Source organism: Penaeus monodon, unplaced genomic scaffold, assembly GCF_015228065.2.
Source record: "Penaeus monodon isolate SGIC_2016 unplaced genomic scaffold, NSTDA_Pmon_1 PmonScaffold_1374, whole genome shotgun sequence".
Lineage (NCBI taxonomy): Eukaryota > Metazoa > Arthropoda > Malacostraca > Decapoda > Penaeidae > Penaeus > Penaeus monodon.
Genome location: NW_023642755.1, coordinates 1,546 through 26,320, shown reverse-complemented (window position 1 = coordinate 26,320; position 24,775 = coordinate 1,546). Strand labels below are relative to the sequence as shown.

General features: G+C 34.4%; 1 pseudogene; it reads left to right on the top strand.

Moving 5' to 3' along the window:
• The first annotated feature begins 6,862 nt into the window (after window positions 1–6,862).
• On the top strand, window positions 6,863–17,332 carry LOC119569261 (annotated as a pseudogene).
• The last annotated feature ends 7,443 nt before the right edge of the window (window positions 17,333–24,775 follow it).

Here is a 24,775-nt window from a genome sequence, read left to right as displayed (position 1 = left end):
TCAGGAAGGAAGGAAAAGAGCTTCTCGCCAATTCGAAAAAAATTTTTCCTGATGTCCTATGGGTTGTAAATTTTAATAGGAAGGATAAGGGGGAAAGAGGATTGCCGAGCTACGGTAGTAAATACCGTCGGGCCTTCAGATGTTACGCACGATTTGGGCTAATGATTTAGAGGAAGAAAAGGGGGCTTTTAAGACTCCAGGGGAGGGGGTAAGGTAAGGGGGGTACGTTCTCGGGTGGTCTTAATAAAAGAAAAGGTGGAAAAAAAGTGAAAACCCCTCTGCCCTGGTGAAAAAATCCCCCTTTCATTACGAGGGAAGGATCAAAATGAGGGTATTCAAATATGGGGACAGGGAGGATGGGGGGTGTTTTTGCCTGTTTTATGAATTCGGTCCAAAACTTTTTGAGATAGATGAAAGGGGATTAATGATGAAACATAATTTCCCCCAGCTTTTGTTTTACTATTCCGGTTTTAAAGGGGGGAGTAGGCGTGCTCTTTTAATGGAGATAAGGGCGATATTTTGTTTGGAGTACCTTCTTGTAGGGGGAAAAAACCCCCCTGTTCCGGGCTGCACTTTTAAAAGCGAAGGGCCTTTAGTGCAATCAGAATTCACCTGGAAACATTTTGGGGGATATGGTCTGAGGTTGGGGATAGCTGTAGTGCGCCTTAAGACGTTTTGTGAAATACTGTAATTTTTGAAATGGGGGTGGGGGGATGGGGGGGGATGAAAAGCAGAGAGTGAAGTGAAGTATGCCCGTCGGCTCTACATGCACCAGCGTGGGGGTTAGGGATTTGGGACGTATGAATAGGAAAAGGGGAACTGAAAATGGTCGCTATAGGGGGAAATGGTCTAAATGACCAGTGGAAATCTAAAGGAAGAGAAGGGGGCATAGAGAGAGGTCAATGCCCAAAAGATTTCGTGGGTATCAAATGTGTGGGGCGTCTGAATTTTTGAATGTAAAAATCGCTGTGGGGAGAAAGCCTCTAGAGAGGGCCCGGGAGTTTTGATAGAATCACCCCCATAGAGGTGGCGGCGTTAAAGTCCCAAATATGGGGAAAAAAAGGGGTTTAAATTGGGAAATTAATTTTCAAAAACAAAAAAGCAAAGGGTGGAAGGGGAGAATAGACGAAAACACGTGACCAAAATGAAGGGGAAAACGGAAACTGGCAAGGGACATTGGTTTTAAAGGGAGGTGTGACATAAGGGTTTTTTGATTTAAAGTAGGAGGACTAAAGGAATTGGGGGAAAAGACAAATATAAAAGGGGTTGGTATTGGGGGGGTGTGTAAGAAAGGGCCTTGAAGGCTACAAAAGAGGTTATAAAGGGAAAGGAAGACGAAGGTAGTCTTGGAGCGGAAAAACCCCGAATATTCCAATGAAAAGGGTAGTTTTAAATTTCGATAAGATTGTGTAGTGTTGGGGTTTTGGGGGAAAAAAGAAGGGTTTAAAAAGGGTTTTAGAGGCGAGATGGGAGAGGTGTGGGAGGGTGGGGTTTACAGGAGGGGTTTAGGGGATGGAGGGTCTGAGGAAGGGGATACTTGTGACATAAGGGGTTCACGTGTGTTCCGAGGGATGGAAGGGTAGAGGGAGTGGAGGGTTATGTGGGCGGGGTTTTGGGGTGGGGGGAGGGCGTGTTGGGAGGGGGTAGGAGGTTGGGTGTAGGGGGGTATCTTTTGGGGAGGGTGGAATCAGCATTTCTTTGGGGTGGAAGGAGCAGAGGTATTTTGGGGGTTTAGTGTCAGTTTTCAGAGGTAATCTTTAATTTTTTTTTTTAAAGGTTTTTTGAGGGGGTTTGGGTTGGGGGTTTTTGGGGATAAAGTTTCTTGGGGGGGGAAAGAGGACTGGTTCTAAACATAGGTGCAAAAGGGAAATGGAGGTGATTGTTGGTAGGGGGAAAAGGGGGGGGAAGTTTTTTTCGTCGTTACGGGTTTTTGCGGGAGGGAGAGGTGAAATGTTGGGGGGGTTTTGGGGTGATTGAAATATCGTATAAGGGTTGGATGTCTGGATTTTGGATGGCAAAAAGAGTTTATGGGGGGAAAGGGAGGAGGTAGAAGAGGGGGGGTTTTGATTTGGGGGGGGGGGTTTAGGAGAATTGGTAGAGTGAGCAGTATTAGGAGTAAGGAGTAAAAGAGAAACCACGTCGAGTGTTCTTGTCTGGCTTCCATAGTGGAGTCCAAGTTTGAATCTGAGAGTTTCTACTCAACCCAAATTTGTAGGGGGGACAGCCCTAAAAATACATTATGGGGGGCCCCCACAGTTGGCACATGTGCGTATTGTGCGGGCAGTTGATCGGGGGATGGCAGGTTTGGGGGCATAGTGGCATCGGCTGTGGAAAGGCAAAGTTTGGCTGGTGTCCCAGATGCCAACATTTTTGGGAACGTGGGGGGGGTTTTTATGGGCGAACAGGGAGGTTCTCCTCCTATGTAGACGTTAAAGGAAGGTCTGCTCGGAAGGGAAAATTTTGGGTATGTTAGTAGGTTTCTTTTGATGACCCCTGGGGGGAAAGGGTAGCATTGCACTATGTTTTCTGTCTGTGAGAAGGCAAGTAGATTTCCCAATCTGACCCTCTTTGATAGATTGGGGGAATTTTCTGGGGGATTGAAACTGTTCCGGGAAGATTGAGGGTTGGGGGGGGTTCGCAAAGGGTGGGGGTTTACCATATAGGTTGTTTGTTTTGTTAATGCTATAGCTTGGTTTTTTTGGATGTTACTGTGACAAGACGGGAGCGGTCGGGGCGGCTACGGAAAAGACTTTACTACTTGTTTTTGGGAAAAAATTTGGGAAAAAAGGGTTTCAGAGGGAGGGGGCTGTGGGAGGGTATTCAAAAAAGTTGTAGGATAGGGGTGTAAGGGTGGGGGGGGCGAAGATGGAGGTGTTGAGGGGGTAGTGTTTGGGGAGGGGGGGCAATAAGGTGTAAGGTTTAAAAGGGAGGGGGGTGGTTGATGTTGGGGGTTGTGGGGGTGAGGTGTTGAAGTGAGCTTGCTGGGAGAGTGAAATGTTTCCCTTTAAAGGGGTTTATTGTTGGTACTGTAATAGGCATTGAGAGGGGGTATTATTTCAGTGTTCGGGGCCGTGGGCAAAGGGGAGCCTGGGGTCAGGGAATGGGGGGGTTTACTGTTGGGGGCTATTTGTAAAGGGGAAAGCCCCATGCCCCCAAAAGTGGGGGGGGTTTTTTATTAGGCCTGGGAAACCCCGGATTAGTTGGGGTAAAAACAGTCCACCCCCCGGGTCCCCCCTTTGGGGGAAAGGGGTAGGTAATAAATCAGGGGAATACCGGCCATGGCTCCCCCAGCCATTTTAGGACTGGCAAAGTCCCTTTCTCCTTCGCACGGTTTTTACGCTTAGGAGGGGTAGCAGAAGGGGTTTGGTGAAGGGGCAGAAATGAAAAAGGGAAGGAAAAAAAAAAAAAAAAAAAGACATGCAAAATTAGTTGAGTCAAAGGGGTGAGTCCCAAAGGTTTGGGGGGTTCCCCATCATTGGGTCCCAGTCCCGCCTCCTAAGCCCCCCCCCAACAACGGGGAAGGGGTTGGGGGGGGGGGGAAGCAAGAAAGTTCAGCTTTTTTTATATTTGGTTTTTTTCCCCCGGGAGTAAGGGATTAAACCCCTGGCTATTTGTTATATTACCACAAGGGCCGGGGGGAGAGCCCTGGCTAGGGGAATATAAACTAGTGTATAAATCCCACAGGATTAAGGGTTGGTTGATTTTGGTTTGGAAGCAAAGTCGATTAGGACTGGGTCCTGTAAATCCCGTAGTTTTTTTTCCCGAATGATGGATTTGGTTCCCGTGAGTTTTTTTAAAGGGGGGGCATTGGTTTAGACTTTTAAAGAAGGCGGCGACCCGCAGAGTTTTTTTTCCCTTTAAAGATTTTTTTTTTGTTGTACCATTTTGTTCCTATTCTTTTTCAGCCTGTTTTTACCCCATATTTCCCTGATTTACTTCATGCCCCCCCCCACTATCGGGACTTATCAACCCAATCAAGATTGTTGTCTGGGAATGCGATGGAAACTTTCATCAAATTCGGTCTCATCACACAAGAAAAAAACCTGATGTATAAATGTTGTCGGGGAAAGGGACCTGATTGTGATTTTTTGGAAAATTACTGAGTGGAAATTGCAAATTACAAAACATTAATTTTAGAATTGCATAGTAATGCATGAACCTGATATGCTGCGTAATGAGTTACGTGTCAAGTGCACTATTAGTGTGAAAGTCTGCTTGTCATCTAAAAAAACCAAATAATTTGGAAAACTTTCCATGTATATAAACCGGATTACAGTAAAAAATAGTGTATAGAGTGGTTACCTGACAAAACTAAGACACTTTTCATCTATGGCAAAATGCGCAATTGAAAATAAGGGAAAATATAGGACAGATAAGAGAGAATCGACCCTTCATTTTTAAGTCCCCTCAGTTTACCTTGCAAGAATCAAAACAATGTAATGTGTAACTCTTACTGCGATCCTTGTATTGCTATGTACTTGTGATAACAAATATTTTGTAATTATCAGCGTCCGTTTTCTAAAATTCATGTATGAAATGTTTTTTTTATTTTTATTATACTTCTTTACATGCTTTGGTAAGTTTTTTATGCTATTCGTACAATAACCTTCTGTGCATGTGCGTTTTGAACCAGGAGATCTGACAGCCAAAATGCATTTCATCGTGAAACGAAAACTTTTTTTCATTTCAAGTGCTGCGTCAATTTGGGTCATTTTAGTCTATTGGGGGTTTAACTTACAATGGACATTAGTCTCTATCACAACTGATATTTGAACCCATGAAGTCCCCAAATGCCAAAAAAAGTGATTAGAAACAAGCATTGTGACCATAGTGAAGCGAAGAAACGCTCAGTGTACAAGGTGGTTACCCAGGGGCCGGCTAAAGCGTATTATCATCACAGGGGTCCGGGGCTTTTCCCCGGGCTAGTGTATTTATTCACGGGGTCGGGGGTTGTACCCCCTGACAGCGAATATATAACCCGGTTAGGGGCGAAAGCCTGACCAGGGAATATATAGATCATAGTGTATAAATCCCACAGGGTTAAGGTTAGGCTGGTTTATTGGTTAGGACCCAATGTACAATTACCATGAGGGATCTGGATTATGTTAAATCCTAGAGATTTTTACCAAACGATGGGTTTGGTTACTGTAGAGTTTTTCGAAAGTTGGCATGTCGGTGCGTAGACTTTGAAAGATGGCGGCAATGTCTGTAGAGTTTCATTAACCGATTTTTGGCATTTTTAGTACTTGTTTTACACATTTCTGTTCACTATTCTTCTTATTTCAACCTGTTTTACTCTACAATTTCCCTGATCTACTTCATATCCTCCCCTGCTATCAGGACTCAACTGAAATGATCATCAGATTTGTTCTCATAACACGAAAACATGTCTGATGATACAAATATTGTCAGGGGAGACCTGGTTGTCATTTTCGGGAAATTAACTAATAATTTATCAGAATTTTGATAAGACATGATCCTCTAAGATGCTTAGGAAAATGATACTATAATCATCATTTCACACTATTTTTGTGTATCTTATTTCAAATAATTTTGTGATATTCAAAATATCTGTTCTTCAGTTTCCAATCTTAAATTTCTAACTTCTTCCTTCTTCGTTTATAGGATTTCAGACTCTTGTATAGTCTATATCCTGGATTTTTTCTGCTGCATGATAGCACGTCTCTACCCACTTTTTTTTTACATTTTTAATGCAAGGCCGAGCCACTTTTTTGTTAAAGGGGAGAGTTTGGGTTTGATTTTAAAAAACCGTTCCCCAGGCACTGTATAAAAAGTAAAGTCTCAAGCTATATTTAAAATAAAATCTTAAAGGGAAAAACAACGTAAAAACCCCCTTCCCCATACGATGTAATGGGCTCCAAAACATTTTTGCGTACATAAAATCATTCAAAATTTCCTTTTTCCCCTTTGGGCTTGGGTTTCGTATCGGGGGTTTGGCCCAGGGTGCTCGAATCCCGTTTACCCCCCTGAACGGCGTCCGGGCGAGAAAATGAAAGAGGAATGAGGTTCCGATTTCCCTTTGACGTTCCGGGCAGAGTGACGTCACGAACGTTTGCGCCCGAATCGCGGCAGTTTGGGGGAAGATAGCACCCCCCCTTTTTTAGTTTTATTCTTGTAGTATGTTTTTTATTCACTTTCAGTAGTTTTATTTTTTTGCTTTATTTTTAAAAAGGGGGGTTGGGTTTAGTGTGATTTGATGAATGAACATTTTAGGAGAAAAACTGTTTTAACATTCACGATGAAAGAAATATGATTATAATATAGATGAGAAAGAAAGAATTGTATTTTAAACATCTTTTTTCAAAGGAAAGCCTATTCCTTAAAACTTTTCCCCAAGAAATCCCCCATCCTGCCACAACAGGGGCAACAACAAAAACGATGGGGGAGCCGTGTGGACCCCCGCATTTGCTCTCTGGGGGACACAAAGGGAAACGTATGATAGGTTTTTGGGAGGGGGAGGTAAGCCAGAAAATAAAAATCGATTGCCTGAATTGTGGTAAAAATCAAAAATTAATGAATGTTTAGTTGCTAATAGCAAATATTAGGAAGAGCTATATCAATGACAGTGTTTTTTATTGGTGCCAGAAAAGTGCATTACTGACAATTTATTTGGAAATAACATGATATTGAAGATGCTTTTTTGGGTAATAATCAAACTGTCAAATTCCAGTCCTAACTTAGAAACAATGCAAGTTTTATAAACTTGTAAGCTAAATGTACACTGTACACTTGGTCAGGGCTTGTAGCAGTGTTCTCCAATAACCATGTTAAAAGATCTGGAGCTTAACTCTTGAAACCCATGCATTAAATCTTGACTCATGTTTCCATGCAAAAAAAAAACATGACTCTCTGCAGTAGACCAGCCCTAGTTGCCAACCAGCGTGCTGGCCCTGTAGTAGGCACCCAAGGCTGTTGGAGTAAAATTGCCCATCCGATCTGCTGGCTGTATACCACCAACTGTTATGTGCTAATCTGTCCTTTTTCTCTCTTATTTATTCTTAATCTAGGTTTTTTTTATTTTGGAAAATCCAACTGAAGCAGCTTCATTGCTTTAGCTCAAAGAGCTATATTTTTATAGGGTAATATCCCTTGCTTTTTCCATTTATACTTTTTACATTCTTTTTATGTTTTTTTCTTGATAGGTTGCAGTTGCTTGAACCCCCTGGAATGGAGTGTTGGCAACCGTCATCATCTGGAGGCAAGGCTGTCTCAGCTGGCAAGATTAGTTCCACCCTGCAATTAGCCCCGGCTGATGCAAGACAGCGGGAAAAATTTACCATATCATTTACTCATCATTTAGCTAATATGTGTCTCCCAAAGTGGGGCAGTTGGATTTACCAAAGGGTTTTTTTTTTGGAATATATTTTAGTTTATTTATGTTTGCATGGGGCCCACAAAGACTTTGAATATAGTTTATGATATATTAAATTTTTTCTCTGATTTATTGCTGCAGAGTCGTGTTGTGGGAACTCAGAAGAGAGTGGGGGATTTGTTAGATCTGGAAGGCTGCAGGGGTGGTGTAGCCCTGCTCTGCTCAGGAGGGTATTTGAAAGTTTGAGTTATTTGAGCTTCAAGATGACAACACTTGTAAGCCATTTAAAATAAAGAGTAAAATGTGTCTCAGTTATAACATTTCCAATTAATAATAGATAGCATCTCATATTTTTTTAATGGTCTTTTAGATTATGAAACTGCAGCAGCACTATTCATAGATTCTTAGCTATGGATGAGACCCTCTTACTTCACACAACGATTCTTCCGTAAGGGTAAGTGCCATCTGATATGACATTGATTTATTAAAGAAATCACTTGTACAGAGTATTTATATTTATTTTGCTATTCTTTTTTTGTCATCTTCATTCTTTACTAATACATGTCAAAGTTTTTTGAAACAATTTTTTAAATTTAAAGCTGAAGTGGGGAGACCTGGTTCGATGGGTTTTACGGCAAGCTGAGAGAACTCAATGCACTCATAACAAGAAGTTTGATGATGCAGTCAAAGTAAAAGATATGGCTAGTGTTGATAGATTCTTCAAACTTTTCCCCTTTTAAATAAGCATGATGAAGGCCTAAAGAAATTTACTACATACCTATGTTAAGGTGGGTTGTGTTCTAATCATACATGAGAATTAAATACATTTGTTATGCTACTTTGGGATTATGATTGTCAATTTTTCCCCCAACAAAACTGTATATCGTGTTTTTTTAAATCATTATATCTGTCTGTTTTTTAGTAATGTTAAATTAAAATGGCTGATGTGTATATGATAACTGATTGTGTTTATTTTATATTCTTACAGATTCAGGAGCCCCACAGCACACCCACCTTACAACAGCACAAACCACGGGCCAAGAGAGAAGCGATCTCTTTGGGGTTTTGGGCTGATACCATTACCCTGCTCTTTGAGGGCATAGCAGGACAGTTGAAGTCAGGCAGCCCATTTTTGAAATTATTATGGTAAATTTAGACTTTTGTTCTTAAGGGGGTATGGGTATAGGGTACCTGGGGACAGGCACCACATACCCCATAGTATAGTCTCATGTAGCATACAATTTAAATGTCTGTCATGGGTTTAATGGGCCCAAAGGTCCTAACACACAGGAGGGTGTGTGCCATAAATAAAGGCTAATTTTCACTGAAATCTCACTTTTAACAGAGTCTGCCTGCACACTTTTCTCTGAGCTTCTGTATTTCATCTTGACCTGGTTAAAAAAATCTCTAGTGATTAGTGATGAGGTCTGATATAGACAAACTAACAAAGGTGCAAAACAAATTTTCTGATGGAGCTGTTTTTATCCCACTGTAATATTTCCCTTAAAAACAGTACTTGTAACTGAAATATTTTGATGATTTTAAAAAAACTTTACCTCTTAATGATAAAGACTGAGGCTATGACAATTTATTCAAATAGGTGAGAAAATAAGGCAGTAACATGATTTCACTTTTTATTGTGAATAGGGTAAAGGAGTAAGAAGTAATAAGAAGGGAAAAGTTGCAAAATACCCGATATTATGTGTGTTGGCCCTCACATGATAAAAAACAAATGAAAAGCATGCCCTTTGTATATATGAATATTTCTAAATAATTTGCATGAGGCAGTAGGCAGACCTAATGACTATTCACAAGCCAGAATTAAAAAAGATTGGTTGAGTATTAATGGTGTTATGTAATTTGATGGGTTACAACACATATACATACATTTGTATCTTATATAAACTTGCAAAAAATGTAAGCAACATAGACAGAAGTTTTGAAAAACAATACTCCAAAAAGTTTATTTTGAAGACCCTTAACTCCTTTTTTCCTTTCCTTCCTTAAGCTATTTCTCAATTTCATACAAAAGTAAAATTTAAAATTTTTTTTTGTTCGTTTTAGATTAGCTACATTTTATTATTTGAGGAGCTGGTCTACTTCTTACTTCTCATTGATGAGATGTGAATATGGTTCACATTTAGTATGGATACTAATATTATCACAAAGTTAAATTTTTGGTTTTTTTTTAGGGCCTGGACACCTGGCTCTTGTGGTGGAGATGCTTCAAAGAAATGCGACAGGCAGGCAGGTCGCATTTTAGGGGAGATGAGGAAACCCCAGAAGATTGGATGCTTTTTGAACTCTGTCGTGATTCTTAAGGTATTGAGAATTATGATATTAAATGTTGGGTGTGTGGGGCATTTCATCTATCTATATATAAGTTACGTGACATAACCAGTCAAAAGAATCAGCACCTACATACTCCTTATTTTCTCAGGGTTAGTGGGGGGGAAGGGAAATAAAAGGGTGATCTCCCTGATCCCCGAGACCTTGATACTCTCCTAGGTGAACTGACCCCTCATGAATGCTCGTGCCGAACTCTATCTTAGGTTTATCAAAGAAGTTGCTGTAAGTTGTCTGATTCAAACTTTTTATGAAATTCGGAATATATTTTGGGCATTTTTGTTACTAAAATTATAAAATGTTGTAATCTTTCTTTGTAGGATTTCATGAATATAAGTGTAAATATGATAGCTGCACCCTTCACTCCTAAGAGATAATTTTAAATTTCTGCCTGGAATTAGCTGTAAAATGAAATTCTTTGTTGCATTATCACCTTTCAGTAAGTGCTATATAATATTATAAGTTTCCAGTAACTGATTCGTGTAGAATTATGTTCTGAGCACAGCTGAGCAATAGTGCTTGGATTTTATCCATAGGTTCTTACTTTGCCAGGCTGACTTTTAAACTTCCATTGTTGACAAAGAGGAAAGAGAAAGCATGAATCCGTCCCTTTTAAGGGAGGCTGTCTCGCTCTCAGCTGTATGTATAGGTATTATGTGGAGACTACCATCCCTTTAACAATTTTACTTGAACGAGTCTTCAAAAGCGGCATGGATACTATGAAGAGGACCAAAAATCATCGTTGGGATGTCTTTTTATAAAAAGAGTGTGGGTATAATTTCTTTTGGTGTGTGTAAGTATGGGGGTGTAGTATGGTGGTGTATATTTTTAAACGAGATTCTTATCAAAAAATCCCCTTTTTTCCCCCCAAGGGAAAATCAAAAAAAAATGTTTTAATTTGGTTGTAAATTTTTTCTTTAAAAAAACCCCTTTTTTTGTTTTTTTCAAACTTTTTTAATTTTAAGCTTTTTGTACTTTTGGTTTTAAAAATAAACAAAAAAATTTTATTTTTTTGGTAATTAAAAAAAAAAAAAAAAAAAAAAAAAAAAAAAAAAAAAAAAAAAAAAAAAAAAAAAAAAAAAAAAAAAAAAAAAAAAAACCCCCCCCCCCCCCCCCCCCCCCCCCCCCCCCCCCCCCCCCCCCCCCCCGGGTTTTTTCCAATTCTTAGATTTCATTAAGTTTTTTTTAGTTTTTTTCCTTTTTTTCATTTCTTTTTAATGTTTTTTCTTAAAATTTTCCCGTCCTTCATTCCTTTTTGCACCGGGAAACTAAACGGAAAGTCTTCCGAGTTCGTCTAACACGAAAACTTTTTCTGTTTAAAATTTTGGGGTCAGGGGGAATTTTGTCATTTTTTGGGAAATTAACTAATTTATTTTATCAAATTTTTGAAAGAATGAAATCCAAAAATGTTAGGAAAAATGATAAAAAAAATCATTTCAATTTTTGGGGTTCCTTATTTCAAATAATTTGGGGATTTTTAAAAATTCGGGGTTTTAGTTTCCATTTAAATTTCAACCCCCTTCCTCCGTTTAAGGAAATTTGGGACTTTGTAAAATTTAACCCGGTTTTTTGGCTTTTTTAAAAGACGTTTTCCCATTTTTTTTTTACTTTTTTTTTTTTGCCGGCCCGCACCGGGGTTTTTTAAAATTTCCCCCCTTTGGAATTTGAAAAAACGTTTACCAGGGGGGCCACTGAAAAAATAAATTTTTCTCTAAAAAAACTTCATAATAAAATTGTAAAAGGGGGAAAATTAACAACTTTTAAAAAATCCCTAAATGAAGTAAATGTCAAAACCAGCAACATTTTTTTTTGTTTTCAATAAATTTTTTAACAATTCCTTTTCCCTCCTTTCTTTTTTTCCGGGGGTTTATGGGTTTTAACCTTTGGTTTTTTTTCCCGACGGGTGTTTTAATGCCGTTTTCCCCCTTTTTGAAAAGGCGGCCTCCCAGTTTTTTAAGGGAATTTGGGTTTGGATTCCCACTTTCCCCCAGGCACGAAAAAAGTAAAGTTCCCCAACCTGGCAAATTTGGGGGAAAGGGGAAATTAACCCCCCCTTTTTTAATCGATTCGGGGGTAAATTATTTTAAATGTCATTTCAAATTTTTTTCTTTGCTTGGGTTCTTTGAAAAGGGGGTTTTGGGGTTTAGGTGTGAATTTTAGGTGAACCTTTCAGGGGAAAGAAATAAGGGGGGTTTTAACTTCCCAGGAAAAATAAAATAGAAAATTTGGTAACGTTGAAAAATTTTGGGAAAAAAAAATTTTTTTAAAACACAATATTTTTTTAAAGGAAAACCCCCCTTTTTTTCCCCTTAAAACTTTTTTAGGGAAATTTTTTGTGAATAAACCAGGAGCAACAACAAAAACGAGGGAGGAAATTGGGGGAATTTAATTTAGTTCCAAAAAAGGAATAAGGGAATTGTATTTTCCAAAGGAAGCCTTTTCCCAAATCCCCCGGAATCCATTTTTGGGGGCCCAAAAAATCAACAAAAAGGAATGAAGGTTTGGGGGAGCAACTCTTGGAAAGGACATAAAAGGAAGGTTTTTATTTGGTCCCGGGGAAAAAGGCTTTCCCTGACCTTTTAATTTGGGGAAAAAATTTAACTTTAATTTTAAATTTTTTTGTTCTTGGGTTAATTTAAAAACTTTCAAAATTTTTTAAATTTAAAAAAAAATGCACCCTTTTTAAAAAAAGGTTTGAAAGCTTTTTTGGGGATTCAAAGGGAAATTTTAAAATTGAAAAAGGAAGTTTATTTTTGTAAGGCAAAATTAAAAATTTTACCCCTTGGCAGGTTTTGTAGCATTGTTCTCCAAAAACCTTTTTTAAAAGATCGGGAAGCTTAACTCTTAAAACCCATGCATTAAAATTTCTTGACTCATGTTCCAGGAAAAAAAAAACATGACTCCCCTGCAGTAGACCACCCCGTAGTTTCCCAAAACCAGCGTCCCGGGCCCTGTAGTAGGCTTTAAAGGCGGGTTGGGTATTTTGCCCACCCCGATCGGGCTGGCTGTCCCCCACCAACTGTTATGTGCTAATCTGTCCTTTTCCCTCTTATTTATTTTTAAATTCTAGGTTTTTTTTATTTTGGTAATCCAACAAAGCAGCTTCTTTCATTAGCCCCATAAAGCTTTTATTTTAAAAAGGGTTTTTACCCCTTTGTTTTTTCCAAATTTATCTTTTTTTTACTTTTTTTTTATGTTTTTTTTTTGATGGTTTTGCATTTGCTTAACCCCCTGGAATGGGAGTTTTGGCAACCGCCATCTTTCTGGAGGCAAGGCTTTCCAGCGGGGCAAGTTTATTCCACTTGCAATTAGTCCAGGTTTGATGCAAACAGCGGGAAAAATTACCATATCTTTTCATCGTTGCTAAAATGGGGCCTCCCCCAAAGGGAGGCATTTGGATTTACCCAAAGGTTTTTTTTTTTGGAATATTTTTTTAGTTTTTTTATGTTTCTGGGGTCACAAAGATTTTTGAATATAGATTATAAATAATTAAATATTTTTTTTTTTGGTTTTTTTTTGCTGCAGAGCCCCGTGGGTGGGGACTAAAAAGGAGAGTGGGGGATTTGTTAGATCGGAAAGGGGGTGCGTGGGGGTTTGTAGCCCTGCTCGGGCCCTCAGGGGGAAATTTAAAAAAGTTTGAGTTTTTGAGTTTCTAAAGGGAAAACCGGGAAACCCTTTTTTAAAAAAAAAGAGTAAAATGTGTTTTCAGTTAAAAATTTTCCCAAATTAAAAATAGATAGCTTTCCATATGTTTTATTTTGTCTTTTAGATTATAAAACTGCAGAAAGCACAATTCTAGATTCTTAGCAAAGGGATAGCCCCCTCTTATTCCAAAACGTTTTTTCCCGGTAAGGGTAAGTGCCATCTGATATTCATTGATTTTTTTAAAAAAAATCATTGTACAGAGTATTTTTATTTTTTTTTGCTTTTTTTTTTTTGTCATCTTCTTTCTTTCTAATCATGTAAAAAGTGTTTTTGAAAAAATTTTTATTAATTAAAGTAAAAAGTGGGAACCCCTGGTTCAAATCGGTTAGGGCCCGCTGAGAGAAACTAATGCACTCAAACAAAAAATTTTGTTTGATGCAGTCAAAAGTAAAAGATAGGGCAAAGTGTTGATAAAATTTCTTCAAATTTTTCCCCTCCTTTTAAAAAAGATGATAAAGGGCCTAAAGAAATTTACTACATACCTATTTTAAAAGGTAGGTTGTGTTCTAAATAACATGAAAATTTTAAATACTTTTGGGTTATGCTCATTGGGTTTTTGTTTGTCATTTTTCCCCCAAAAAAAAACTGTTATCGTGTTCTTTTAAATCTTAATCGTCTTTTTTTAATTTTTAAATTAAAATGGCTGATGTGATATGAAAAACTGATTGGGGTTTTTTTTATATTCTTCAGTTTCCCAGGGTCCACAGCACACACCTGAAAAACAGCAAAAACCCCCGGGGCCCAAAGGGAGAGAAGCGATCCATGGGTTTGGGGCTGATACCATTCCCCTGCTCTTTGAGGGCAAGCGGAAATTTGAAGTCAGGCACCCATTATTGAAATTTTTGGAAAATTTAGACTTTTGTTTTTAAAGGGGGGGTTTGGGGGTTATAGGGTCCCCTGGGGACAGGCACCACATCCCCCATAGTAGGTTCACTGTGCATACTTTTAAATTCTTTCAGGGTTTTAAAGGGCCCAAAGGTCCTAACACACAGGGGGGTTTGGGCCTAAAAAAAGGTTTAATTTTAAACTAAATCTCACTTTTAACAGAGTCTGCCTGCCCCACTTACCCTTGAGCTTCTGTATTTCATCTTGACCGGGTTTAAAAATAAATCTCTAGTAAATTAGTGAGTGAGGTTTGATAAAAGACAAACAAAACAAAGGTGAAAAAACAAAATTTTCTAAATTGGGGGGTTTGTATCCCAGCGTAAAAATTCCCTTTAAAGATACAGTATTTGAAACTAAAATTTTTTTTGATAAATTTTTAAAAATACTTTACCTTTTAAATTTAAAAAGGGGACTAAAGGCTATGAAAAACATTCAAATAGGTGAGAAAATAAGGTTAACATGTTTTCAACTTTTTTTTTGTAAATTAGGGTAAAGGGGGGGGAAGTAATAAGAAAAAAGTTGCAAAATACTGATTTATGTGGGGTTGGCCTCACATAAATAAAAAGAAAATGAAAAGAATCCCTTTTTGGTATATATAAAATTTTTTTAAAAAATTTGAATGGGGCCTTTGGGCGGGACCTAAGGGCTTTCCCAAGCCAAAAAATTAAAAATGATTGGTTGATATTAATGGTTTTTATGTAATTTGAGGGGTTTAAAACACATTACATACATTTTTCTTAAAATAGCTTGCAAAAAATGTAACCCCCCCATAGACAGAATTTTGGAACCAATACTCCAAATATTTTATTTAAAGAAACCTTAACCCCTTTTTTTTCCTTTTCCTTCCTTAAGCTATTTCTTTTTCCCCATACAAAAGTAAAAAAAAGATTTTTTTTTGTTCAGTTTTAGATTAGTACTTTTTAATTATTTGAGGGGGCTGGTCTATTTTTCTTACTTCTCATTGATGGTTTGGTGAATTGGTTTCCTTTTTAGTATGGATACAAATTTTATCAAAAAAGTTAATTTTTGGTTTTTTTTTTAGGTCCGGGGACCCCTGGCCTTGGTGGGGGAGACTTCAAAGAAATGCGCAGGCAGGCGGGTCGCATTTTGGGGGAGATGGGGAAAACCACAAAAATTTGGGGATGCTGTTTTTAACTCTTTTGGGTGATTTTTTTTTAAAGGTTTTTAGAATTTTTATAAAAAATTTTTGGGTGTGGGGTTTTTTTTCATCTAGTCTATATAAAGTTCGTGCCCATAACCAGTCACAGTCAGCACCTACTTCCCCCTTTATTTTTCGGGGTTGGGGGGGGAAAGGGAAACTAAGCTAAATCCCCCTGTTTCCCCGAACCTTGATACTTCCTAGGTGAATGACATTTCCGGGAATGCTCGGGCCGAACTCTATCTTGGTTTTATCAGAAGAAAGTTTTGAAAGTTGTCGGGTTTTCAATCTTTTAGAAAATTCGGAAATATTTGGACATTTTTTTTTTACAAAATTATAAAATGTTGTAATCTTTCTTTTTTTTTTTTTTTAGGTTTTTTCATTAAATAAAAATTTAAATTGATAGCTGCCCCCATTCACCCAAGAGATAATTTTAAATTTCTCCCTTGGAATTAGCTGTAAAGTAAAAATTTAGTTTTTTATCACCTTAAGAAAAGGGGCTATTTTTAATTTATAATTTCCCAGTAATTGTTAGTGTAAATTTATGGTTCTAAAGCCGGCGGAAAAATAGTGTTTTGGTTTTTTTACCCCATGGTTCTTACTTTGCCAGGCTGACTTTAAAGTTTCCTTTGGGTTTGACAAAGGGAAAAAGGAAAAACCCCATGAATGTCTTTGAAGGGAGGCTGTCTGCTTTTCAGTTTGGTATGTGTATGGCTTTATTTTTGGGGGACTACACAATCCTTGAACAATTTTACTTGAACGAGTCTTTCAAAAAAAAAAAACCCCTGGCTTTTGGTACTATTGAAGAAGGACCCAAAAACATCATCTTTGGGGGATGATGTTTTTTATTTTAATCAAAAAAGAGTGTGGGTAAAAAGAAAATTTTTTTTTTGTGTGTGTGTAAGTTTTGGGGGTGTAAGTATGGTGGGTGTATATGGGCCCTAATGTGTTTTGATTTTTTTTTAAAAAATTCCTGAAAAAATCTATTTCTTCTCCTATTTATGTAGGGAAATTTAACTACCTTTCTTTTTATTTATAAAATGATTCTAAATTTTATAGAGTTTTTCTTCACTTTTATTTTTCAGACGAAAAATTGCTAAAAGTATGTTGAGGGCGTGTGTGCAATGCTGAATCTTTCTGTGCCTTTAATTGAAACACGGGCTGGCTGGGGGGATTTAACCGAATTGGGGAAAGGTTTTCCGCTCAGGGTTATTTGGTTTTTTAAATCAGGTGATTTTCCTTAAATTTAAAATTTAAATTTTAAAAGTGTTGCTCAAATTAGACTATTTTGCCCTAATAGAGCAAAAGTAGATTTATTTGGGTTTCCCTACCAGAAAGGATTTAAAAAAATAAATCCCATATTCTCAGTTTAAGAAAAAATGTTTTGAGCATGACAGTTATAAAAAAATATTCTAAAGGGAGGTTAAATTTTTTGACTTCTGAAATGAACAGTTTTGTGTAAGATTTTGTATATAACGTCCCCTTTCCCTTTTAAAGACATTTTTTATATTATTCTACTTTTGTTAAAAAATTTCTTTTTTGAATTTTTGGGTTTTAAAAAGTATTTCCAGGTTTCACAGTTTTTCCAGTAAATCCCTCAGTCCACTCTCCAAAACTGGCAAAATCAACCCCTCCCTTCAAAAGATTCAGATGCTCTTAGACAAGCTTTTTTTGGGAATTCTGTTTGTTTTTCTTGGTGCTTAAATTAAAATAAGGTAAAAGGTGAAATGGGAAAGGGCTAAATTACAGTTCAAGGATAATGACCCATTGATTTTATATCTTATCAAAAACATGTTATTCTGAAGTTTTATATGAAAAAAAAAGTTGTATCTTTTTTTCAAATATTTTTCGGGATAAACTCATTTTCCAGATTTACATTTTCCAATGAACTTTGTTCACACTAATGGTATTTTTATTTTCTTCCAAAAATTTTGGGCTCCTAATGGATATTAGTTTAGCTTTATAAAATTTTTATTTAAAATCAAACAAATTTTTTTATTTGTAATAAAAAAAGAATTTGAATTTTTTTTTATTGCTTATATTTAAAATTTTTATTTTTTTTATTTAAACACAACTGCAATAAATAATGCTGAAACAAGATGCGTTTATGTTTTGAACCTGCACAAACTCTTGAAAAACATTTTCTAGTGCCATGGTACTTGACGCCAAAAGCCCCGAGCAAAGCCCGGAATCCCTTTCTTAATAAGTAGATTTGTGTACTTTTAAATATTGGGACGGGTTAAACAAAGTAGTAAATGATGTGTTTTTTTAATGGGCATGATAAAGTTAGAATTTTTTTTTTATTTAGTGGGGGCTATGACTGAAAAAGGTTTAAATTTTTAATTATATTTTAAGGCTGCTATTTTTAAAAAATAAAAAACTTTCCCCTTTGTTTATTTTTCATCTCATCCTTGTGTAAAGAATATTTTTCATTTCCCCCTTTTTTTTTATAGTGACCTAAAAGGTTTCAACAGGAAAAATTGGAAAAGGTTGGTGAATTTTGGGATATCACAAACTTAAGCCCCGCAATTTAAAACCTCGAGTCAAACCCTTGGGGTTTTACATTTACAATAACTTCCCCTGGGTATTTTTGAGGGAAGTCATTAACTGTGTTCTACTCTCTAAACTGGATCTGAATATGATTTTTATTACCCTTACAAAAACCCTTTTCTTATTATTATTTTTTTGGGATTATTGTTATTATCGTTAAAAATTTAAGAAAGTTTTTTTTTGCAATTTAAAAGTTTTCGTTTTTTCTACTGTAAAGAAATGGCCCAAAAAAAAACTCTTCAAGTGGTATTGTTTGGCAAACTTAAACATCACATTTGGGAGGAGAATTTGCATGTTATGAACCAATGACCCATTCAGCCAGACTTTAATGGTTTTAAGTGGACGGGCTGCTTTTTTTCCTTTTCCTTTCCCTTGCTGACAAAATGAGAAAATACAAATCCTTAGTTTCTGTCCCTTTTAGCAGAAGTTGCAGAAAAGTGGGGAAGGCAATTTTAAGCCCTTCAACAGAGGGGATGTTTTTCAAACCCCACAGTTTTTGTTTTTTTGGATTGGGGAAATTTTATTATTATTTTATTTTTTTTTTTTTTTTTTTAGAATTTTATCGGGTGGGTGTTTTGTTCATCAGGCCTTGATGCTTTTTTTTATGTTATTTTAATTTTTTAATATGCTTTTAAAAAAGTTTTTTATTTTGGTTTTAAATTGGAGGATTGCAACCCTTACCCTGGGGAAATGCAGCCCCCAAAAGTGGTTTGGGCCCAAGTCTCAGAAAGGAGTGTGAGGGAAAAGCTGACCAGACTGACTCGAGGGGAAATCTACTCAAATTGGGAAAACCCTTTGCAAAGTTAAAAAAATTTTCCCCCCTCATGTCAAAAAATAGGATTTTTTGTTCCCGTGGGGTCCCCCTTTTTACTAAAACCCTTTTTATTAAAATAATTGGATGTCTCACCCTAAATATTGTTTTCCCAATTTTACAGGTTTTAGAGTACTCAACCCCAACCACCCTGGGGACTAAAACCTTCGAAATGAGAAAAATTTTTGCAGCTTAGGTTTAAAGGGAAATCATGTTATGGTAAACATGGCAAAAAAGCCCCGTTTAAATTTCTTTATTCTATCAAAAAGTGCACAGTAATAATTTTTAAAAAAGTTTAAATTTTGGCAAAATAAATAATTTTTTGAGGTTCCTAAGGGGGCATAAAAACCCACCATGCGTCACTTAAACAATTTTTTTCTTTGGAAGCCTTTTTATCTTTTACAACTTTTTTTGTCACTCTCCACTTTATTTTTTACATTGTTTTCCAAAATATATATATTTTTTTTTGTCTTTTCAGGGTTTATTTTAAAACAGACGAGATCAAGAGGTTTAAGCTGAAACCCTTTTTTTTTTTTTTTTTTTTTTTTTTTAATGTTATTTTATTTCTAAAATTGTTATTTAATTTATAAAATTCCTGCCCTAGTAACCCCAAAAAAAGGTAGTTCACTTATTTTTTACTTTTTTATTTTTTGTTTTCTTTTTATTTATTTTTCTGGGAAAGATTTTTTAAAAGCTGGTTAATATTTTTTCACTTTTTTTGCCTGGATTCTTTTTTTTGCAAATGTTTTTAATTGGGGGGGTTTTGGCTGTTTTTTTTTTTGGGAAGTTGGGGAAAGCTTCTATTTATTTGTGTTAAAATATAAAAATATATAAAACAGTTTGATTTTTTTTTTCATCTAAAAACAGTAAAAACCAAAGGGGAAATTGCTAAATTATGTAAACTAAAGCCCAAAATTTAATTGAGTTGAAAATAGGGAAGGGGAAAAGGTTATATATATATTTTTAAAATTAAAATATATATATATTATATTTTTTAAAATATAAAATTTAAAATATATATATATATATATATATATATATTTATATATATATTTTAAAAATATATTATAATATTATATATTATATTATATATATTTTATATAATTTTTTAAAATTATATATATATATATAAAATATAAAATATTGGGTATATATATTATATCTATATATTTTATATAAAAATATATAAAAGATATAATTCAATTTATTTATTTTATTTATATATTAATTTCCCCTTTTTCCACAATCCTTGGTATTTTTAGGTAATCACTTTATTTATCCCTTACCACATTAAATTTCTTTTCCACCTGGTTTTTACAATCCAAATTAATTTTTAAAAACCTTTTGGGGATTAAACCCCCTTTTTAATTTTAATCTTATTAAAATTTTCCCCCCCCTTTTTAAAATGGGTTTCCTTTTTTTTTTACCAATTTAAGCTTTTTCCCATTTTCGCCCTTTTTTTTTATAACCAATTTTATTTAACTATTAATTTCCAAAATTCCTAATTTTTCAAATGAGGTTAAAAAATTCTTTAAAAAATTAATTAAAATAAACTTCCATTGGGGTTAATTTATTATTAAATTCAAATATATATATTTTACATATATATATTAATATTTTTATTATAATAAATTTTATTTTTATATATTATATATATATATTATACTATATATTTTAATTTTAAAAATAGATATAAAATATTTTAAAATATATATATCTTTATAATATATATTATATATATAATTATATATATATATATATTTATATTATATATATTATATATTTATAATATTTTATATATATAGGGAAATTTATGTATATTTTTATATATATTTATATTATATATATTTTTATTTTAAAATTTTTTTTTTATATTTTATATTTGTATTTTTATTTTTTAAATTTTATTTATATTAGATGTATATTTTTTAAAATTTTTTTTATTTTATATTTTAATTTTTTATATATATAATAGTTCTCCAAATTTTTTATTTAAAAGTAAAGGAATAAAGTTTTAAAAATTTTTACCAAATTTCTAATACTTTCAAAAAATATTTTATTATTTTTTTCGTACCCGTTTTTGGCAAATTTTCCTTTTTAAATTAATGTTTAAAAAAAATTTTTAAATAGAAAATTTTTTAAAATTTTTATATAAAAACTATAAGATATAGAAAAAATAAATAAATGATAATAAAATTTTTAAAGAATCTAGAATAATATTTTTATTTTAAAACCCCTAATATATAAAAGAAATATAATAAATTTTTAACCCAAAAAGATTTTTAAAATAAAAAAATTAAAAACAAATAAATTTTATATTTTACTATTTTAAAATTTTAAAATAAAAATACTATAAAATAATAATATAAGGAATATAAATTTCCAAATTTAAAATATTTTTATAATTAAGATATTAATATAGATATATATATATAAAAATAGTTAAAAAATACCTTTTTATTTATATTAAAATATTTTAATACTTAAATATATTAATAATAGAATATATATATAAAAAAATATATATTAATAATAAGATATATTTTAATATAATATATATAATTTTAATTTATATTTTTTATATATATTAAAAATTTTTATATATATAATTTAAATATATATATATATTATATAAAATTTTATATATATTATATTTATATATATATATATATATATATCTTTTATTATATTAAAATTAATTTTATTTTTAAAATTCAATTTAATAAATATTCCAAAGGTTTTTTAAAAAAAAATAAAAATAAAATCAATATTCTAACTATTTTAAAAAATTTTAAATTTAAAAAATTTATTTAGTTTAAAATTAATATATTTTATTTTAAATAATTAATTTTATTATATTTTTGTTTACTATTTATATTTAACTTAAAAAACCTTAAAATTTATTTTCCCCAAAATTATTAATAATTATTTTAAAATATTTTTAATTTTATAACCATAAATTAAATTATTTTAAAACTTATATTAAAATAATTTTTTTTATTTTAATAATTTAATAGCAATAATAAAATAATTTATATAAAATAAATAAGGGTTATATTATTTTTATTTTTCAAAGTAATGTAAAATTTAAAAAATTTTTAAGGAAAGAATAGGGAAAATAAAATTAAAAAATAATTTAAGGGAAAAGAAAAGGAAAAAGGAAGGGCTTAACCCCAAATATAATAAAATTTTTAATATTTTAAAATTTTTTTAAAAAAAAAATGGGAAAGGGCCACCCAAAACTTAATCTCTTTTTTCCTTCCATTTTATAATCTTTTTTCCCCCCCCCACAAACTTTTCTTTCCGGCCAAACTTTTTTTGGGGCGTTTTTAAATTTTTTAATTTTCCCTCACCTTTATTCTACCCCATATCCCCCTTTCCTTCTCATAAATTTCATCTCTCCCCCTTTATAAAAATAAAAGCCCCAACTTTATATTTTAAAATTCCCCTTCTTTTTCTCTCCTCCTCCACCTTTTTTCTCCCTTTTCCCCTTTAACCTTTTCCCTTTTTAAAAGGTAACCCCCCCAAATTCCTTAAACAACTGGTTTATCCCCCTTGTAACAAAATTCCCTTTCGTTAGCAAACCTTTACCAAATTTTTTTCTAATAAATTATTAACACCACTGGCTTTAACTTTTTTTTTCCCCCATAAATTCCCTTAAAAGGATAAAATTTTAAAAGTTTTAAATACACACCAACCTTTTATTTCTTAAAAACCCAAAAACCATTTTTATAAAAATTAATTTCCACTTATACGGTTTTATGTATAAAGATATAAAACCGGGGGCAAATTTTCTTTAAAAGCCGGGGGGGAAAAAAAACAAAATTTAAAAAAATTAATTTTTTTTGAAGTTTAAAAAAATTTTTAAAAAAAACCCCAAAAAAAACACAACCAAAAATTTTAAAAAAGCCCCTTTTAAAAAAAAGAAACCAAAAAAAATGAAAAAAAGGGATGCCAACAAATTAAAAGGAAGGGGTGGAGTGGGGTTTTTTAAAGGTTTGGGAACCTAAAAAAAGATCACTTTTTTTAACCCCCCCCCCCCAAAAAAAAAAATATTAATTTCGGGGGGCCAGCGGAAGAAAAGATGGTTGAGGTTTAAAAAATCCCAAACCCCGGGGGTCTTTGGGCTGTCTACCCAACCCCCAATTAAAAATTTGGAAAAAAAGGGGAAGCAGGGAAGGGGAAGGTTTGTGGAGGTTTAAAATTTTGGGAAAAAAAGGGGCCCCTTAACAAATTCCCTTGGGTGGGTTTTTTGGGGAAATAGTTTTTCGGTTTTGAAAAAAGGGGGGTGGGGAATTTTGGATTTGGGGGAAATTTTTTATTTCCGGGGGTTTTGGTAAAAGGGGGGTCCCCCTGGTTTAACAAAACCCCCCGGGCAAGCAAGGGGTTGGTCTTTGTTGCTTGGAAACCCAAACCCCTTTTTTGCGGAAAATTTTTTGGAGAATAAAGGGAGGTGGGGGCCCAAAAATGGGGGTGGGAAAGTTTTAATGTTTAGTTTGAAGTGAAAGGGTGAAAGTAAAAAAAAGCGGTGAAAGTTTTTAAAGGGGGGGAGTGAGGACTGTGACTGGGGGGTTTAGACTTTTTTAGGAAGTTAAAAATGTCACAACAAACCAAACAGAAAAACACAACAAACTACGTTAAAAAAAGCATGAGAAAACAGAAACAAACAACTGAACAAAACCAAGTGGATGGGGGAAGGGCGAAAGGTGAAAAAGGGGGGAGGGGAAGTGGTTCAAAGGATGCGGCAAGCCAAAAAAAATGCTCCATCTTAGCCCCAGCAAAAAAAAAAAATTTCAGGGTTAATCTGGGTCTAGTCGGAAAAAGGGGTTTTGGTTATCCACCCTTTTGGGTTCCCAAGCAGGAGTCTGTGGGTCTGTTTACAGACCACCTACGCTACCATGTTCAGGGGAAGAAAGAGAAGCTTCCTCGTGGAGTTCAAAGTTTTAATAAATCATCCAATCTTCATATAGACCATCTGAGTGTTATTTGAAAAAGCGGGAGTTTGCGCTTGTTAGTTATGCGTTTGTGTGAGTGCAAGGGTGTGTATGGAGGAGAGGTTTTATCCTGTTTTGTTAGATTGCGCTTGTAGTGGGGGGCACTTTTAAACAATAAAGCGAAGTAGGTTTTTCAGCCATGGGGGCCTTTAAATTTAAATAGAAAAAAGATTTTGAAGAGTATAAAAGGTTTAAAAACAAAGATGGTACATGAGGGTGTGTTTGGAGGGTGCTTGTAGTTCATCAAAGGGTTTTTTCGTGTTTACAAAGAGAACTGTTTTGTTGATTATTTTGTACCCTTTTTGCCCCCCACTCGAACGGTGTCGATTTTCGTTTTTGTCCCTGAAGACCTAAAAGCGCATTGTTCGAGTAAGTGTTTTACAGTCTAGCTTTAGGATTGTGAGCAGTCTTTTGGGGTGTGTGGTTGGAAGGTCTTTTGATAATGTATGATGTTGGGCTCAGTTGCGCCGAGGTACCCCAGGTGATTAAAAGGGCATAAAAATTTATTAAGTTTTTTAAATTTTTAATCTGGGGTTTATCGAGGAAACTCAAGAAAATTTTTTGAATCAAAGGGGGAATTTACATTTTGTGCAAGCTGACTTGGGGCCCAGCAGCCAGACCGTATCAAAGGCCGCTCAACTTTTTTTGTGACAAGAGCATCTTTAGTTCCCGGGTCTTTTTTTGGGTTTATGTATTTTCTGAATTTTGTTTGGTTTTGCGTCAGTGATGCAGCGGGGGCCAAAATTTTTGTGTGAGAAAAGGGTTTTGGGGTTTTCGAAAACCCCAAAAATAAGAATAAGAGCGTCGCGTCCGATTGCGAGGAGCCGGGAGCCTTACGAGGAAACCCTTTTTTTTCTTTTTTATTTCCTACACGAGATGAGGGTTGAGTTCGCGGGTGTCGTCCACCCAATCTAACGGATAATTGGCTAGGGGTTAGTTTCCCCCTTTTCTCTTGACTCCATGTACCCTTTCTTGAATTCTGTGAGTGAACA